Genomic DNA, 18522 nt, shown 5'->3' with positions numbered 1-18522 from the left:
TCAGAACACCGTTAATAAGGAAAAAGAGACAGGGGTGAAGGTTACGGACAGCCTTTCGGGATGCCTTGCTGTGACATGGCGGCCAAGACACAGAATTCTGTTGATCCTCTTCCATGTTGTAGAAAATTTCTTTTAGATATTTTGCAGGAGAATTGCCTGGTTCCTTATTTTAGGCCTTAAACTCTCAGTTGCTCTTCAAAACTCATGCCGTGATCTGAAGAATGCTGACCACCCATTTCACTTTTTAATGGCAGGAGTGGTCTTAGCTAGCTACTGTGCTTGGAACTGGGGACACTCTGATGTAAGCTTTCTGTCCAGCCTGTGTTTGGTGTTTTGTTTTGTTTTTTAGAGAGAGAGAGCATGAGTGGGAGGGAGGGGCGCAGGGAGAGGGAGAGAGAGAATCTTAAGCAGGCTCCACACCCAGCACAGAGCCTGACATGGGGCTTGATCTCACAGCCTTGAGATCACGACCTGAGCCGAAATCAAGAGTTGGATGCTTAATCGACTGAGCCCCCCAGGCGCCCCGCAGCCTGTGTTCTTGACAGCTGTTGCTTTCTTTGGCAGTCGTGTGCTCCAGTTATCTGCATGGCACTCTTCTCTCCTTTAGGTGTTTAATCTACATTTTTTAAAAAAGACTCTGTATACTTAGAGTGTAAGTCTCATCTGGCCATTCTAGGGAGCTTCCAGCAAAGCATCCTCGAAAGCAAGCCTGCGAGTGCCATCTTTGGGGCACAGCTGTTTAATCACTTCTTGGTGGAACACTCCCGGACTTGGGACAGCATTTCCTTTTTTTTTTTTTTTTAAGATTTTATTTATTTGACAGAGAGACACAGCAAGAGAGGGAACATAAGCAGGGGGAGTGGGAGAGGGAGAAGCAGGATTCCTGTGGAGCAGGGAGCCCGATGCGGGGCTCGATCCCAGGACCCTGGGATCATGACCTGAGCCGAAGGCAGCTGCTTAACGACTGAGCCACCCAGGCACCCCGGGACAGCTTTCATTTCCAATTGGTTGATCTACTCAGTCTTTTTGTGAATTCTTCCAGCTTTCTACGTGTCGTGTCGGTCATTGGGATTTGTCAGAAAGCAACCAATGGATTTTCATTCATATTCCTGATTGCAAAACCACACTGAGGAAAGAAATGTCATTAGAAAGAACATTCTGGTAACTGGTTTCAGGAAATTGATTTTTTAACAACTGAATCCCAAATTAGATTTCCAAAACTGTAAGTAAAATTTCACCATTTTGTGTGAATATTTCTTTAGATTCAAGATTAATTTTGGCAGGGCGCTTGGGTGGCTCCATTGTTAAGCATCTGTCTTTGTCTCAGGTCATGATTCCCAGGGTCCTGGGATCGAGCCCTGCATCGGGCTCCTTGCTCGGCGGGAAGCCTGCTTCTCCCTCTCCCACTCCCCCTGCTTGTGTTCCCTCTCTCACTCTGTCTCTCTCTGTCAAATAAATAAATAAAATCTTTTAAAAAAAAAGGATTAATCATGGCAAAGTAATAAACACATATCAGAAATGAAACAATGAAGATAAAGAATGGATCAGTGATATCAGAGGGTTAATAAAGAAGCCACTGAGATTTAATCTGAAGATCAAAGTGAAGCGGCTAACTCAGATGGTTTTGGGGGAGGATTTTGGCAAAGAGAAGATTATGACTTTTGTTTAAAAATATTGAAATTAATCAGCCACTTCCTCACATCATGACAAATGTCAGCTGAATGAATAATCTGTGAAATTAAGGTTTTATTTTAAATGGCTTTAAAACAGAGGTTCCTTGTTGATAATGAGACTCGATTATGTATCTATTCAACACATTGAACATTAATTATTCTATGTTTGGGGAATAAAGCACAGAACAAGAGAAAATAAAACCCAATCTTTAAGAAACTTACATTCTAGTGGGGGAGACAGACAACAAACATGTAAGTGTTCAGATCCAGTCATTCTACATCTGGGTATGTATCCAAAGGAAATGAAATCAGTATCTCAAAAAGATATCTGCACCCCCCTGTTCATAGCAACATTGCACACGGTAGTCAAGACATGGAAACAATCTAAGCATCCGTCGATGGATGAATGGATAATGAAGATGTTATATATATGTACAATGGCATGTTAATTAGCCATAAAAAGAAGGAAATCCTGCCATTTGTGACAACATGGATGGAACTTGAAGGCATTATACTAAGTGAAATAAGTCAAACAGAGAAAGACAAATACCAAAGAAAAATACCACTTATATGCAGAACCTAACAAAAGCAAAACCACCCCCCTCCTGCCAAACTCATAGATACAGAGAACAGATTAGTGGTTGCCAGAAGTGGGGGGTGGGGAGATGGGTGAAAGTGGTGAAGGTGGCCAAAGGGTACAAATGTCCAGTTATAAGAAAAACGTCCAGGGGCTGTAAAGTCCAGGAGGGTGACTATGGTTAGGAATACTGTATTGTATATTTGAAAGTTGCTAAGAGAGTAGATCTTAAAAGTTCTCATCATAAGAAAAAAATATATGGGGCACCTGGGTGGCTCAGTCATTAAGCGTCTGCCTTCGGCTCAGGTCATGATCCCAGTGTCCTGGGATCGGGCCCCGCATCAGGCTCCCTGCTCAGCAGGAAGCCTGCTTCTCCCTCTCCCACTCCCCCTGTTTATGTTCCCTCTCTTGCTGTGTCTCTCTGTGTCAAATAAATAAATAAAATCTTCAAAAAAAAGAAAAGAAAAATTTATAATGATCTGTAGTGATGGGTGTTAACTAGACTTACTGTAGGGATCATTTTGTAATATATACATATAGCAAATCATGATGTTATATACCTTGGACTAATAATATGTTATATGTCAATTATATATCAATGAAAAGAATTTTTTTAAAAGAATAAGTTCATAATATAACGTCAGATAGCAAAAAGTGCTACAAAGAAAAAATATAATAAGGCAAGCGAGTAGGGAGTGACATGGCCTGCCTGGGTGGGGAGAGGAGCTTTGAGACAGGACCAAAGAGCTCTCTTGGCAAATGGCTGTTGGAGAGGGCAAGCGGGAGTTTCCCAGGTATAGCCAACAGCCAACAGCCAACAGCCAACAGAGGCATATTTTGAGTCATGTCCCACTCGGAGTGTTGTGTTCCTTGGTTCAGTGTGAGGCCATTACTATTATGCTAAAGATAAAAGTCAAGTATAGAGATAAATAAAATCCTGAATTTACTCAGAAAACTAATGGTAGGGCTGAGATTTAACACGGAATATGTTTCACCAATCCTGTTCATATTGCTCATGATTTGCTCAAAAGTCTTCCCCAGTACAGTAAACTAGTATAACTGAAACAATGAGCCCATCCTTCACACTCCTCTTGCCTTGGTAATCTCTCATACTCTTCCAACCAACATGGAGGGTGATCGTTTATAAAACTTGTCACTGCCTCTTATTCTGCCTTTTTGACTGAGTGCCTCTGGGATGAGAGAACTCAAGTTAAAATACAGTACATGGCACTTAGACATGAGTCTGAGCCTTTACCTGAAAATAAGAATTATAGCAGCCTTGTGTCTTGAGTGACATGGGCGCATTATGGTGCCAATTTACTTACTGTTTATTTTCCTATATAAAAGAACAGCTTGACCAAGGTAAAAATGGAGTTTATGTTGAATCGCAGAATAGCTAAATAAATTGCCAAGAATTCTTCCAACTCTAGTACACAGATACAGTTTTCATATTCCTGTGGTCACTCTCTTACTATAAATACTTCCTCCTTAAATTCACCCAAGGAGCAGACTTCCTGTCCTTCCCTTGGGAGTTTACAGTTCATTAACACAAAGCCAGCTTGTTCAGAAGCATATGGTCAATATCACAGAAGGAACACCAGCAATATTATTTTCAAAAGAGAATTTAAAGAACTCTCTCGTGCTCATTCCCTATCACAAACATACCCCACTGATACGTTTAGCAATATGGGAACTAATCTGCTCATTCATATTCATGACATGCCTACAGCTCTTATGATCATTCATAATTCAGGTGAGGATTATTTACATATGGCCTTCTAATCAGCATGATTCCCTGGATTCTTGAGTTCATTCTGGGACATAATTTTAAAATTTATAGACGATCTGAAGTTCCAGGAAGATAGATTCCTTTAGCTCTCATGAACTATAACTCTAAGAGAAAAAATTACCTCATATTTTCTTATAACCACTGCTTAAAATAAACATTTGAAGTTGGTTATTTTCTCAATGAGTTTCGTAAAAAATTAGTATTTTCTCTTAATTTTTTCAGTTTCCTGTTTTGAAACAAAATAATTTCAAAGAACGGTCATATTTCTTCCTTTTTGAATAATTTACAATATTAAAAATGAAAGAAAGACTTGGCTTTAAAAAGGGATTTCTAAAGAGCTTTGTACATTAGAAAAATATATTTCTAAATATACGCAAGATTACACATATATGTTTACATGATCATATATCAGGTATTCATATAGAAATATTTACACACATGAACTTCCAGAAAACTGGTACCCAGACATTGGAGGTTATACAGATGAACCTTTAGGGAATTTTAAAGCATTCGGAACTACAAACCACAAAATATAACTTAAGGAAGAAATTTCATAAAAATATAGTGTAAGATGTTGTGCACTTAAAAATTGCAGAGGTTAAATCTCATGTTAAGTGTTTTTACCACAAGAAAACAAACAAGGAGACACAAGAATTTTTTTGTAGGTGATAGAAATCCTTATTACTTTGATTTTGGTGATGGTTTCATGGGTGTATGCCTATGTCCAAACTCATCAAAATGCATATATTAAAATATACATTTTTTATATATAAAGTATACATGAATAAAGCTGGGGGAAAAAAAACTCTTAGCTTTAAAAAAGAACCCCACAGGGCGCCTGGGCGGCTCAGTTGGTTAAGCGACTGCCTTCGGCCCAGGTCATGGTCCTGGAGTCCCCGGATCGAGTCCCGCATCAGGCTCCCTGCTCGGCAGGGGGTCTGCTTCTCCCTCTGACCCTCCTCCCTCTCATGCTCTCTGTCTCTCATTCTCTCTCTCAAATAAATAAATAAAATCTTTAAAAAAAAAAAAGAACCCCACAAGGCATTAATGGACATTTGAATTAAAAACAGGTATTATCATAAAAAAATACAGTGTATGCGATAGAACAGTATATTAAAATATACAGGGAGCATCTGGAGAAAAATGGATGATGACAACGCTAAAATTAGCTAAGGACTAACCAAAGGAAAGAAAAAACAGAAGACATTCTAGAAAAAGCTAGAAAGGCCTGATCTATCAAAAAGCTTCTGGAACAGACACTGTTCCAGAAAACAGTCTATATATTTTTCCTATGATGATGTCCATTTCCTTTCCTGCTCTCTTATCTTAGTTTCCATTCAGGAATATCCCTCATAAAAAAAAGGAGTAATTATTTGCATGTTCATATCAAACTACATAATGATTGAGATGCCCCCCCACTGAACTACATTTTGATTTTACGCTAAGCATTTTAGAAGCTGTAGACAGGGGGTGCCTGGGTGGCTCAGTGGGTTAAGCATCTGCCTTCAGCTCAGGTCATGGTCCCAGGGTCCTGGGATCAAGCGCGGCATCGGGCTCCCTGCTCAGTGGGGAGTCTGCTTCTCCCTCTACCCTTACCCCCCTGCTCATGATCAACCAGTCTCTCTCTCTCTCCCTCTGTGCCAAATAATAAATAAAATCTAAAAAAGAAGAAGAAGAAGAAAAAGCTGTAGACAGTAGTAAATTCCTGATCCTAATGTCCTAGAGACTTTTTATAACAATCCCCTGGGAACCCACAGGTTGACCTACCCATAATTTTAAAAACTGTATGGTAAGGACCTATTGGACATTCAGTTAGTGAATTATATTGGATAGAATACAAAATAAGCCATTACTAGAGAGCTTTCTCTTTTGCAAACACTGTTATTCCAATGTACCCGTATGGTTCATTGTGACCATAAATGCAATTTCCAAATGTACCTAACTAATGATTAGAGAACAACTTTAAATTAACTTCCTCTTGGCGATCATTAAAATTGGAATCCTTGTTGGTGCCCTCAGCAGAAAGCATCTGCCCAGGTGACGTTGTTTACCTCTCTCTTGCTCAAGGGATTTCTTTAGGAATGACACATGTGGCTTCTCATAGAACACTCAGGCAGCTCAGAAACACATTACTGCCACATGGAGAATGCAGAACATAGCTGAAAGAAGGAAAGTTTATTTCTTCAAACAAACATGAGTTGTAAAACCCAGTATAATGGCTCCAAGGAACGTTATTCCTAATGATCTTATTAGAGAATCACGACGATATTTAGGACAAGAAAATAAATTGAAATATATTTTATAACTTACTCAGAATGAATTAAAAAAAATATAAAACACATATTGGTTATTTTAAATTTAGAAGTACATAGAGAAAAAAACAGAATATCCTGAAATGGTTATTAAAATATATCTTGGGAATGATGATATTATAACATTTCTATATTTTGATCACTCTAGGTAATGCTGATCCAGAAGGCCAGGGTTACTGCCAAGCAGGATTTAGTCTGGATTTTTATAAGGTGAATTCCTTTGGTCTTGTAGCTTCTAATATTTGTATTATCTTTTTGATTTTTTTTTTTTTTTGCCCTCTTGCCCTCTGTCTCCCTCCCATCCCCACCCCCATAAACCACAACCACCAAAAGAACCTTTAGGTATATATCTAGCCTGTTTTGGCAACTTCTTCAAATGTTTTTGTTTGCTCTTTATTTTTATTAATCTATGCAGATGACAAACTCTTAAAATAGCACAGAAATACATGTGATGAAAAGCAACAGTCTTTCTTCCCATCTCTTGTGAGATTTTTCATTTTAAATGAAAAATCTCAAAAACTCAGTGGGAAAAATGTGCTTCCAAAAAAAATCACAAGAATCAGTGAATTGCTTTATCTCTTAGCTGTAATTCACTGATAAGATTTAACATTAGTGTTAAAATTCACACATCCTTTCACAAAAATAAAAACAGAGATGCCTAGTAAGAGGGTACAAAGATTTCATGGTTTTGAAAATAGTATAGAAAAAATTCTTCAGCCTACAAAATTCATTGTCTTTTTTTTTTTATCATTGTCCTTTTTTTTTCCACTGAAAGTTAAGAATGCAGAGGTTGGAAGGTGGGGTTGTAAGGAGAAGGAAAAATTTATATTTGCTAGTCTGGAGTTTTTGCTTTCTCTCCTGAGAAGGGGAGAGGGAGGTGGTTGCAGATGTATGGAAAAAATAGGCATTACTGTGGCCTTGAGATAAATAGAAACTGAATTTTCTTTTTGTTGCCAAGGCTCAAAAGATGTCTGCTACATTACACAGCATTAAACTTGTGTATATTTTGCTTACCTGAGGCAGTGCCAAAGAACTGAATTTATATATCCTCAAGGGAGAGAATTCAACTTAGCTAATTGAGTCAAATGAAAATTATTTACTATGCTAACACACTAAATTGCGGAAAGCAAGAAAAAGAAATAAAACGAGCTGCATGCCTCTGATAGAAGGGCCTCATTTAAAAATTGCTTTTTTATGTATAACAAATTGTTAGAGCAATGCTTATTAACAATGATTTATCACCTTTTAAAAAAAATCTGTTTTGTTTTGTTTTTCCAACTGTTGCTGTTTTTGTTTTGTAGAATGGAGACCTCATAGTAGGAGGACCGGGAAGTTTTTACTGGCAAGGTAGGTTCCATGAGCAGAGAAGAAATGCCCCTTTGTTGTTACTAACAAGAAGGTGAAGCACAAGTAACAATCAAGCGTTGACCTTTTATTACATTCATTTTATATCCATGTTCATGGTTTCCCAAATGATTGAGCTATCATTTCCCATTGTACATTGTTATATAAATGATATTTTAAAATACTGTTGCAACTTAATTCATTTATTCACCACATATTTATTGAGGCTACGCCAGGCTTTGTGCTGCTAGATGCTGGGGATACAGTGATGAGTAAAGACAGACATTGTTCCTACCCTCACAAGGTTAATACCTGGGGGAAGATGCAGGCATTAATCCAACACTCACGCAAGTACCTGAGACAGTCTGCACGTGGTACTCGCTGTGAAGGAAAGGCATGTCATGATGGAGCCATGAGAGTGTAGGAGGCTTCTCCGAGGGTGTTTCTTGCAGATGTTTTGTCCTCTGAACACTGGCGGACAGGGGACTGAAATATAACCTGTGCTCTGCTTCGGGAGCCCTGAACTAGATGTGGGACAGCATCTGCCCAAACGGGATGATGCCTTCTAATTCTTATAAAGGAGTTACATAGGCCAGCAGCTTCCCTAAGGTCAACTAACTTGGAAGCAAGCAACCCTGAGCTGAGATCTGAACTTTGCTAGGAGGTAACTAGCAAAGAGAGAAGGGACCTTATGGAAAGGTTCTATGACCTGAAGCTAAGCAGTCAGGTGAGAGAGAGGGAAACCAGGGTGACCAGAGTCAGGAGATCGGGAGGAGCTGCTGAGTGATGTGGAGCATCCCCCCTGGCCATGAAGGGCTTGCAGGCCAAGGTAAGCAGATTTTTCTTTTCCTGAAAACAGTAAGAAGTCCCTGGTGGATTGCAGGAGTTTAAACAGATGGCCTTAGCTACAGTAATTAATTGTTGCTTGTCTTGAGAATAATGGGAAACCACTGGAGAGTTTTAAGCATGGGATGCTATGATCAGATCTGTGTTTTGAAAAGATCACTCTGGTTGTTATATGGAAACTGGATTGGAGGTTGGCCAAAGTGAAGTATCAGCAAACCAGTCATAAAGTGATAAGTTAGTTATAAGTTTATAAGGTAAATTAGCTATAAGGTTCAGATGAAGATGCTTGCTTCTTAGAGTGGTAATAGTACAGATTGAAAAGGGGGAGAAATTTGAGAAATATTTTGGGAGAAAATAAACAGCTTATCTAATGGGTTGGATATGTATGGGTGAGGGAAGGGAGGATGCCAAGCATATGTTTCTGACTTTTGCAAGTGCATGGTTGTAGGTGGGTCTCACCCACTGAGATGGGGAACCCTGGAAGAGAACAGGTTTGGAGTGCATTGGAGAGGGAATTTTATGAGTTTGCTTTTGGTTATGTTGATGAAAATGTTTGAGATATTCAAGGTTCTTCACATAAGTGTTTAGATGTATGGGCTTTAGCTCAGAGAAGATATCCAGGCTAAAATACAAACTTCCATCACTTGCATCTTGGTGACAATTAAAGCCATGCATGTGGATGGGATGCCTACATAGAGATGACAGAGAATATTCCCTGAATTTTGGCTGTAAAGTTTAGGATAAAGATGAGTAGATTATGAAAGAGATGAATAGTTGAGTGAAGTTTTTCTTTTAAAATGGAAGACACCTGATCATATTTAAAAGCCAATGGAAGAGTACAAATATTGGGAGTCTGGGAAAGATGGTGGAGTAGGAGGACCCTAAGCACACCTTGTCCCACGGATACAACTAGATAACACTCACATCAGTGTAAATAGCCCAGAAAACAATCCCAAGACAGGCAGAACAAACTCCACAACTGAATGTGGAGAAGACGCCATACTGAAGAGGGTAGGAAAGGTGAAGATGTGGTAGGGAGCTAACCAGACCCCTGGGGCTGTCCTTGGGAGGGAAGGACACTGCAGGCACAGAGAAGGGAAAGAAATAGACTATCATGTCAGGGATCCCTCAGGGGGATGATGAATCCCTATTACATTGGCTTTGAAAACCAGAGGGGCCGACATTCACAAGTTCTTATAACCGGTGGGACTTTAAACCCCAGCATAAACATGCCATCTGCAGGAACCAGCATGGCACCGCCAATACTTACTACCTAACTTGCTAACTCCGTCTGCACTTCAATCGATCTGCCCCCCTCCAGTCAGACAGCTTTAGTCCCAGTTGCTGCAGGTCCCTTCCCATAGACCAGCAAAAAACTTGCTGACACCTTGCCTCCTGCCCCCATGCACTTTGAGGATCCACCCCTTTAACACTCTTGGCCAGAAGACATCCGAAGTGGTGTTATATGCAAACAATGAGTCATGGATCACTACATCAAAAACTAAAGATGTACTGTGTGGTGACTAATATAACATAATAAAAACAAAACAAAAAATAAAAAACAAAAAACAAAGTGGTGCCATAAGCCTGGCAGTGTGCAAACAGCCCTGACATGGGCCAGCACTACTCCACAGTGACTCCTGGCCTGGGGAGAGGGAAAGATAACCACACACACCCGTCAGACTGTGGCCCCAGCAGTGGGCTGGGGACAGTCAGCTGTTCTGACTGCAGGACCTGCCCACCAATGAAAGTCTCTCAGGGAACAACATGGGGAAAGTTCAGTGATACTGCATCTCTGGCAAATGCCTGGTCTGACTCAACTCAAGCCCAAGACAGCCCCAGACTGGACCACTAACAGCACAGGGACCAAACCCTACCCACAACAGGCAAAGAGAGCCAACTGAAGAAAAAGTAGCTCAGCCACAGCAGCAGGGCACATACAACACGCATAGGAGACACTTCTGAAGCGCCAGGTTCTCGTGAACAGGTGACACCTCACTGTAGAGGACCTCTTCTTCATAAGGCCACTACTTTCAAGAGCAGGAGATGTAGCTGACTTTCCTAATACACAGTAACAGACACAGAGAGTTGGACAAAATGAGGAGACGGAGGATTATGTCCCAAATGAAAGAATGGGACAAAAATCACAGCAAGTGATCTAAGCAAAATGGAGATAAATAATACACCCAATAGAGAATTTTAAGTAGTAATCATAAAGATACTCATGGAACTTGAGAAAGGAGTGGAGGGCATCAATGACCCTTATCAAAAAGATAGAAAACATAAAAAAGAACCAATCAAAGATGAAGAACTCAATAAATGACATTAAAAATACATGAGATGAAATAAATAATAGACTAGAGGAAGCAGAAGAACAGGTCACTGGACCTGGAGGATAAAGTAATGGAAAGCAACCAAGCTGAACAGGTGAGGGGAAAAAATAATGCAAAATGAAAAGGCTTAAGGAATTCAGTGATACCATCAAGCATAGTGACTTTCACATTATAGGGATCCCAGAAGAAGAGAGAAAAGGGGGCAGAAAATTTATTTGAATAAATAATAGCTGAAAACTTTCCAAATCTGGGGAAGGAAACATAAATCCAGATCCAGGAGGTACAGGGAGTTCCGCAATAAAATCAATCGAAGGAGGTGCACACGAAGACACATAAGTAATTAAAATGGCAAAAAATAGCATATCAACAGGATTTATTCACAGAACTAGGACAAACAATTCTAAAATTTGTACAGAACCACAAAAGACTCTGATTAGCCAAAGCAATCTTGAAAGAAAAGCAAAGTGGTGGTATCACAATTCCAGATTTCAAGTTATACTACACAGCTATAGAAATCAAAACAGTGTGGTACTGGCACAAAAATAGACACATAGGCCAATGGAACAGAATAGAGAGCCAGAAATAAACCCATGGTTATATACTCAATTAATGTTCAACAAAGAAGGCAAGAATATCCAATGAGAAAAAGACAGTCTCTTCAACAAACGATATTGAGAAAACTGGACAATTACATGCCAAAGAATGAAATCGCAGCACTTTCTGACACCATACACAAAAATAAACTCAAAATGGATCACGGACCTAAATGTGAGACCAGAAACCATAAAAATCCTAGAAGAGAGCATAGGCAGTCATTTCTCTGACATCAGCCATAGCAACATTTTCTAGGTATGTCTCCTGAGGCAAGGGAAACAAAAGCAAAAATAAGCTATTGGGACTATTTCAAAATAAAAATCTTCCACACAGCAAATTAAGCAATCAACAAAACTGAAAAACAACCTACTGAATGGGAGAAGATATTTGCAAATGATATACCCAATAAAGAATTAGTATCCAAAATATATAAAGAACTTCTACAACTCAATACCAAAAAATAAATAATCTAATTAAAAATGGTCAGAAAACTTGAACAGACATTTCTCCAAAGAAGACACACAGGTGGCCAACAGACACATGAAAAGATGCTCAGTGTCACTAATCAGGGAAATGCAAATCAAAACCACAATGCGATATCACCTCATACCTATCAGAATGGCTAAAATCAAAACACAAGAAACGACATGCATGGATCCACCGGGTTTACTACTAACTGAAATAAGTCAGTCAGAGAAAGACAAATTCCATGATTTCACTCATATGTGGAATTTAAGAAACAAAACAAATGAACAAATTTAAAAAAGAGAAAAACCAAAACACAGACTCTTAACTATAGAAAACAAACTGATGGTTACCAGAGGGAAGAAGGGGGGACAGGGGATGAGTGAAATATATGAAGGGGATTAAGAGTACACTTATTTTGACAAGTACTGAGCAATGAATAGAATTACTGAATCACTATATTGTACACCTGAAACTAATATAACACTGTATGTCAACTATCTGGAATTAAAATAAAAAATAAAATAATAAAAAACTACAAATGTTTTTTTTAAAAGTCAATGGAAGAGATCTGGGAGATGGGTTTATGATAAAATTGTATGTGAAATTACTATTTTTTTTAAGATTTTATTTATTTATTTGAGACAGAATGAGAGAGAGAGAAAGCACATGAGAGGGGGGAGGGTCAGAGGGAGAAGCAGACTCCCCGCCGAGCAGGGAGCCCGATGTGGGACTTGATCCAGGGACTCCAGGATCGTGACCTGAGCTGAAGGCAGTCGTTTAACCAACTGAGCCACCCAGGCGCCCCTGAAATTACTATTAAGCTTAATTCATACATGTACAATTATGAACATCAAATAATTAACATTTCAGTCTTAAAAATTATTTTGCAAATTGAAAAATTGTATTTTATGCAGCAGATGGTTATAAAGTAAAAATTATGTGTGTTTAAAAAGATTTCTTCTAGTTCACTTGACTAGATAATCTAATTCACTTGATTAGATAATTCTTTCCTTTCCTTAAGTTAAAATGTCAGATACTGATGATTTGCTGAAAAGTAGCCATACCAAGGAGATTTAGAAGCATTGTCTGTGATAGGTAATGTAAAATTTTATTTAGGCTTAAGATTATAATGTTTATTGAAGCAACTAAAGAAAACAAAGGCAGTGTGTATGTGGGAGGTGGAAAGGGGATATTTAGCTTTAAACCAGAAAAAATTGGCAAATTCTGTAGACATTGTTCACAATCATTTCAGGCACAGTCACTGGGAAATATTTATGGCCAGATTTGATAGTTTTATTCCTTTTGGACTTCAAACAGAAAGATTATGTGAATTATCAGTAAATTCCCAAAGAATAATTTGGCTTTAAAACTAAAATTAATATTAAATGTTAGTTTCTTGAAGTCATTTCTCCAGTTTTCTCCCAAGAAGCATGAGATCACACTTGTCCCTTAGATGTCCATTATAAATATAGGAATGCATGGAAATTGTGGTGGAAAATTGTTGGCCATCTTTTGGATATTTGACCACCCCAATATGATCATATTTCAGGACTTTTAATAGTGACTTTATTTGGGAGATATTAGCCAAAGTTCTTACCATATCATTGTTGGCAGCCATGGATTCCTTTTTTTTTTTTTTTTGCTAAAATTCTGGATCTCACTGGACCTCACAGCCTCCCATTGTCATAATTTTATGCTCTATGTATACATTTTAACATAAAAATTAAGAGCTCAAAGGTTATGTAATTCCCTCCCTTAACATAACTGATAGATTTCACAATCTATTAATTAAGTGATTTAGATTTAATCTGTATTTTGTGAGAACACAAAATGTCTTCTTAGAATGCCAAAGGAGACCTTGGTTGTAATGCCAAATATCCTAAAAGTGAAACCACATGACCTGAGAGAAAGCACTCATGCTCTCTGGGCCTCAGTTTCCCCACTTATAAGAAGTTATGCTTTGGCTAGATGATCTCAAAATTAGATGATGTTTCTTCTAGCCACGATGTTCCAGATTAAAAATTTAATTCATAAATTTTGCCAACAGGTGTCTTTACTCCGATATTTTTCTCATTTGGAAATGGAGGGAGTATGTATTATGAAGGCATTGGGAAGACAGATAAAATTATGTAGTTCATCTTTGGTTCTTCTGTCAGAATGGAATGTTCTATCCAGCTGTAACCAGTTTTACCTTGCAATTTGGCATGTGGGAAAATTCATCATCAAAAATGCAAGCAATTCCATGATTATTTTCAAGGGAGTATATATTATTCACAGGGCCTGTCTCTTGCATTCATTCAGCTAATGTATTAATTTGTTTGAACACAGGTCAGGTGATCACTGCCAGTATTGCAGATATCATTGCAAATTACTCATTCAAGGATATTCTAAGGAAATTGGCTCGAGAAAAACAGACAGACGTGGCTCCAGCTTCCTATGATGATAGTTACCTTGGTGAGAATTGTTGCTCAACGCATTTGTTGTTTCTCAAAAGGCAAACATATTAAATGTAGATGAAAATTTTATTCCTCACTTATCTGATATTATTCTGCAACTTATGCAAATTTTCTTTCCTTATTAGCTTAGAATGGACTTTCTTTTGTTGAGCCATATTATATGTCTTTTCTTTAGGTTCAGCCTATTTTCTAGGCTCCATAACAGAATCTTTCTTCAAATTCAACAACCATTTTTTTAATTTTAAAAATTTCAATAAATTAGACTAGATGGATACTTCCTTCACACAATAAAACATTGACCTCAGCCCCAAAGTCAATATCTTATTTAGTGGAGGATTTTGATGGTTACTTCTGTGTTTCAATTTAAGCGGTAGTATGCAGTTATGCAATCAAACACTAACCATCATAGTGTCTTGCACATAAAATATTTTGCCAATTGTAGATAGTATGAATTAGTGGGGCTGCCCAACACTGTAGGGGCAACATGCTAGTGGTCCTTTCCAGTTTTTAGAGCAACAACAAAAGACCTTCAAATAGTTGCTAGAATATTGTCAAAATGTATTACATGCAAACAATGTCATTGCACCTCTGTTGCTTCCCACTTTTGGTATCCTATTGGCATTTTGATGGCTTAATAAATTAAACAAAATGTAGTTATATTTTTCACCTCACCTCACTTTTTTTGTTTTGTTTCTTGTTTTTTGCTTTTCACCTCACCTTGCTTTAGAGGTAAGTGAAATTTGTGGAAAACCATCCTTAAAGAAATTAGGAAGTAGACCTTCTTGATGATCAGAAATAGCAAAACCTGAGCACAAAAGATACCTTTCAGAGTATCATGTCTGATCCTGATGAATTAACAACCTTAAAATGCAGTGGCCACCATTTACACTTTAAGGTGGATTATGAAGCATCCCTCAGAATCTGATTGTGCTGCCATTCTCCGAAGAAGCAGGTCTATTATGCATCCAGGATTTAGTACAGAACTGTTCATATTGGCTTCACTAATTTTTCCCTCTACAGAACCCTAAATTTTATGTTGCAATATTTGTCGAGATTTCTGAACAAAGCAGTACTATGGTAATTCTTTCATTTTTCTAGACATAGCTCATTTGTAAAGCCTTCAAGCATGATTGGTTTTTCTTTTCTTTAACACAGGATATTCAGTTGCTGCTGGGGAATTTACTGGAGACTCTGAGCAAGGTGAGAGACATTATTGAATGTAAGTCATTTATAAAGCCCGGGAAAGATAAGGTGACCTAAAAAGCCCCTTTATAAATATAATTTTCGTCACTACACAAAATGTATAAAAATGGAATCCCAGAATGTATATGATAATAATCTATAGAAAAACAAACAAAATACACTTCAGCACAGCTTTATAAGTCTCAAAAAATTCCATAAGACTGAATATCAATCTTTATAAAATCTAGTTAAGCAATAAAAAACAAGTCCAGTAATCCCATGTTATGCATTAAAAAAAAAAATAAGGTGATTAAATGGCCTACACAAAAGCCATGCTGTTAATGACAGATCAAATTTGAAAAATCAACATCCCCCATCTTTACTTTAATTTCTGGGATCTCATATTGAACATGTCCATACTAAACTCTCCACCAGACTCCAACCCAACATCTCCACATTATTTCCTTTTCCCCTTTGGACATGCTCAAGCCCAAAATAATGGAATGAATTAACCCCTATTCTCATATATGCCCCTCACCTCTGTCCTCTATATCCTGTGAAGGCTGTCATCCCTGGTTTTAATCCACTGATTCTGTAGCCACTCTAATTTCCAGTGGTCAAATGCTACTTTTTTTTAAAGTATAATTTCAAATGTCATCTCCTCCAGAAATCCTTCTTTTACTTCCTTCTGTAAACTCCTATCTCATCTCATTTCTCTTTCTCCTAAGGCATTTATCATTCATTTATTTGTCCAAAATTTTTTGAGCACCTACTCTGTGCCAGACTCTGTATTAAGTGTTGAACACATGGAGGTGAACAGATGATCCTTACTCTCAGAGTTTATGGTCTTAGTGGGGCTGACAGGCATTAAATAATGAACACAAAATACCTGATTAAAAATTGTAGTAAGTGCTAGGATAAAGCTCTAAACATAAAATTAATCCAATCCTCATGACCTAATCACCTCCCAGTGGCCCTGCCTCCTAAGACCATCTCACATTAGGGGTTAGGTTTCAATACTATGAATTTGGGGGGGACACAAACATTCAGCCCATAAGAATACCTATCATATACAAGACTGGTATTGTTTATTGAATGACTCAATCATCAATCAATCAATCAGTATTTTCTTCTTGTTTCATATGAACCTTAACTACTTTTTACTAATGTGTTTTAATGAATTCACAAAGAATTAAGAGTAAATGAAATGTGGCCTTCCCTAGAAATCATCAGAGCTCTTTTAACTGTTTCATGTCAACAAGACCTACAAAGCAGAAATTCACAGAGCATAAAACACTCTTTATGCAGTGAAGTAGGGGTTGAAAGCAGGGTTTTTTGTGGTTTTTTTTTCGTTAAAAGAACATTTTTCTTTTAAACATAATTTTTAAAGGCCCTGTCTTTCCATTTTTTCTTCAAGATATTAAAAGACAATCTATTTTGGTAGTTAAAAGCATGGACTTTGGAGCTAGACCACTTGAGTTTCAACCCTGACTTTGCCACTTACCAGCTCTGTGACCTAGTTACCTGAATCTCAGTGCCTCCATTTCTTAATTTCTAAAAGAGAGATGGTGGTGATGATGAAGGTGATGATGATGATGATGATAATGGTAATGATGATGATGATGGTGATGACGATAACAATGAATATGATAATATTATCTATATCATAGGATTCTTATGAGGATTAAATAAGCTATTCCTATATGTTCATTAAACAGTAGAATAATTCCTGATACATAACAAATGCTATTTAAATATTAGCTATAAGAAGAAAGAACTCTTGGGTTAGGGACCATCAGAGATAAAATTGAATTCCTAGTACCCTAGAAGAGTCAAATCTTATAATCACTCAGTGATTTAGCAAAGGAAACTGTAAAATATGCCAAATGATTTTAAACATGACATTAAACTCTTGGAAAGTTCCCCCACCCAGTACAGCATTTAGTCCTGACCCAAGGAAATTAAGAGGGATGCATGACAGCATATCACAGAGCAAGACGGTAGAAGATCATAGTGATTTTCCATCAGATCACAGAAATAACTAGATGGATCCAAGTTTTAAATGATTTGTGGATATGTAAAGGCACTATCAGAGATCATGATCCATTTATCAGACCACACCAAGCCATGACTACCCATGTTCACTACTTACTTAATTAGACTGGAAAGAATTGGAACTCTATGAAAAACAGTGAGTGACTTGATGTCCTCTAGATGAGAGGTCCTTAATATGGGATCCTTGGACTCTGGATGGTACATGGATGGACTTCACAGGATTTGCACCCCTAGAAATTATATGCAAGGTTTTGCAGGTATGTGAACTTTTCCAATGAGAGGATCCATAACTTCCATCTACTTCCCAAGTGTGCTCATGATTCAAAAAGATTAAAATATTTTGTTCTTGTTTTAGAGTCTGATGTGGTGAGCCAAAAACCAAGAAAGTGATCTGACCAATCCTAGGGAATATGAATGCCTGCTTTTTAGAGGTTAAACAGTGGAAATATTATAAAGCATGTGGCACACTCTCTAGTGGGTAGAAGACATTCGATAGACACTAGCCTCCTTTCTGCTTCTCACTAATGGGGTTGATGGCCAGGTCATGTATTTCGAGGCCAGGTATCTAACTTTTTCCTCCATGTATTATTGATATTAAGAGAAGGTTTACCATGAGTTACTGAAATGGATCTAAGAAAAGTCACTTATTTTCCCTCCCAACTGAATATTTTTATAGTTGAGTGACAGTTCTAACTTACCTTAAACTACAAACAATTTCCCCATCTTGATCATTTGTAAATAATTATGAACATTTTTAACCAGCATTTACTTTTTTTTCTTTTTTTTTTATTCTTATGTTAATCCCCATACATTACATCATTAGTTTTAGATGTAGTGTTCCATGATTCATTGTTTGTGCATAACACCCAGTGCTCCATGCAGAATGTGCCCTC

At 37.8% G+C, this 18522-nt stretch overlaps 1 protein-coding gene across 1 annotated transcript in view; it reads left to right on the top strand.

The window, feature by feature from the left end:
* The first annotated feature begins 6471 nt into the window (after positions 1-6471).
* Positions 6472-18522, top strand: part of LOC145719727 (integrin alpha-8-like) — a 36948-nt gene continuing 24897 nt past the window's right edge. Inside the window, exons 1-4 of the mRNA XM_081811275.1 lie at positions 6472-6561; positions 7653-7698; positions 14265-14390; positions 15548-15592. The gene's annotated coding sequence lies outside the window, so the exon portion shown is untranslated. The remainder of the gene's footprint in view (positions 6562-7652; positions 7699-14264; positions 14391-15547; positions 15593-18522) is intronic.

This window comes from Leptonychotes weddellii, unplaced genomic scaffold (assembly GCF_054177405.1).
Source record: "Leptonychotes weddellii isolate Sample4059 unplaced genomic scaffold, ASM5417740v2 HiC_scaffold_673, whole genome shotgun sequence".
In the NCBI taxonomy this organism is placed as follows: Eukaryota; Metazoa; Chordata; class Mammalia; order Carnivora; family Phocidae; genus Leptonychotes; species Leptonychotes weddellii.
This window is presented reverse-complemented; position numbering and strand designations above follow the sequence as displayed.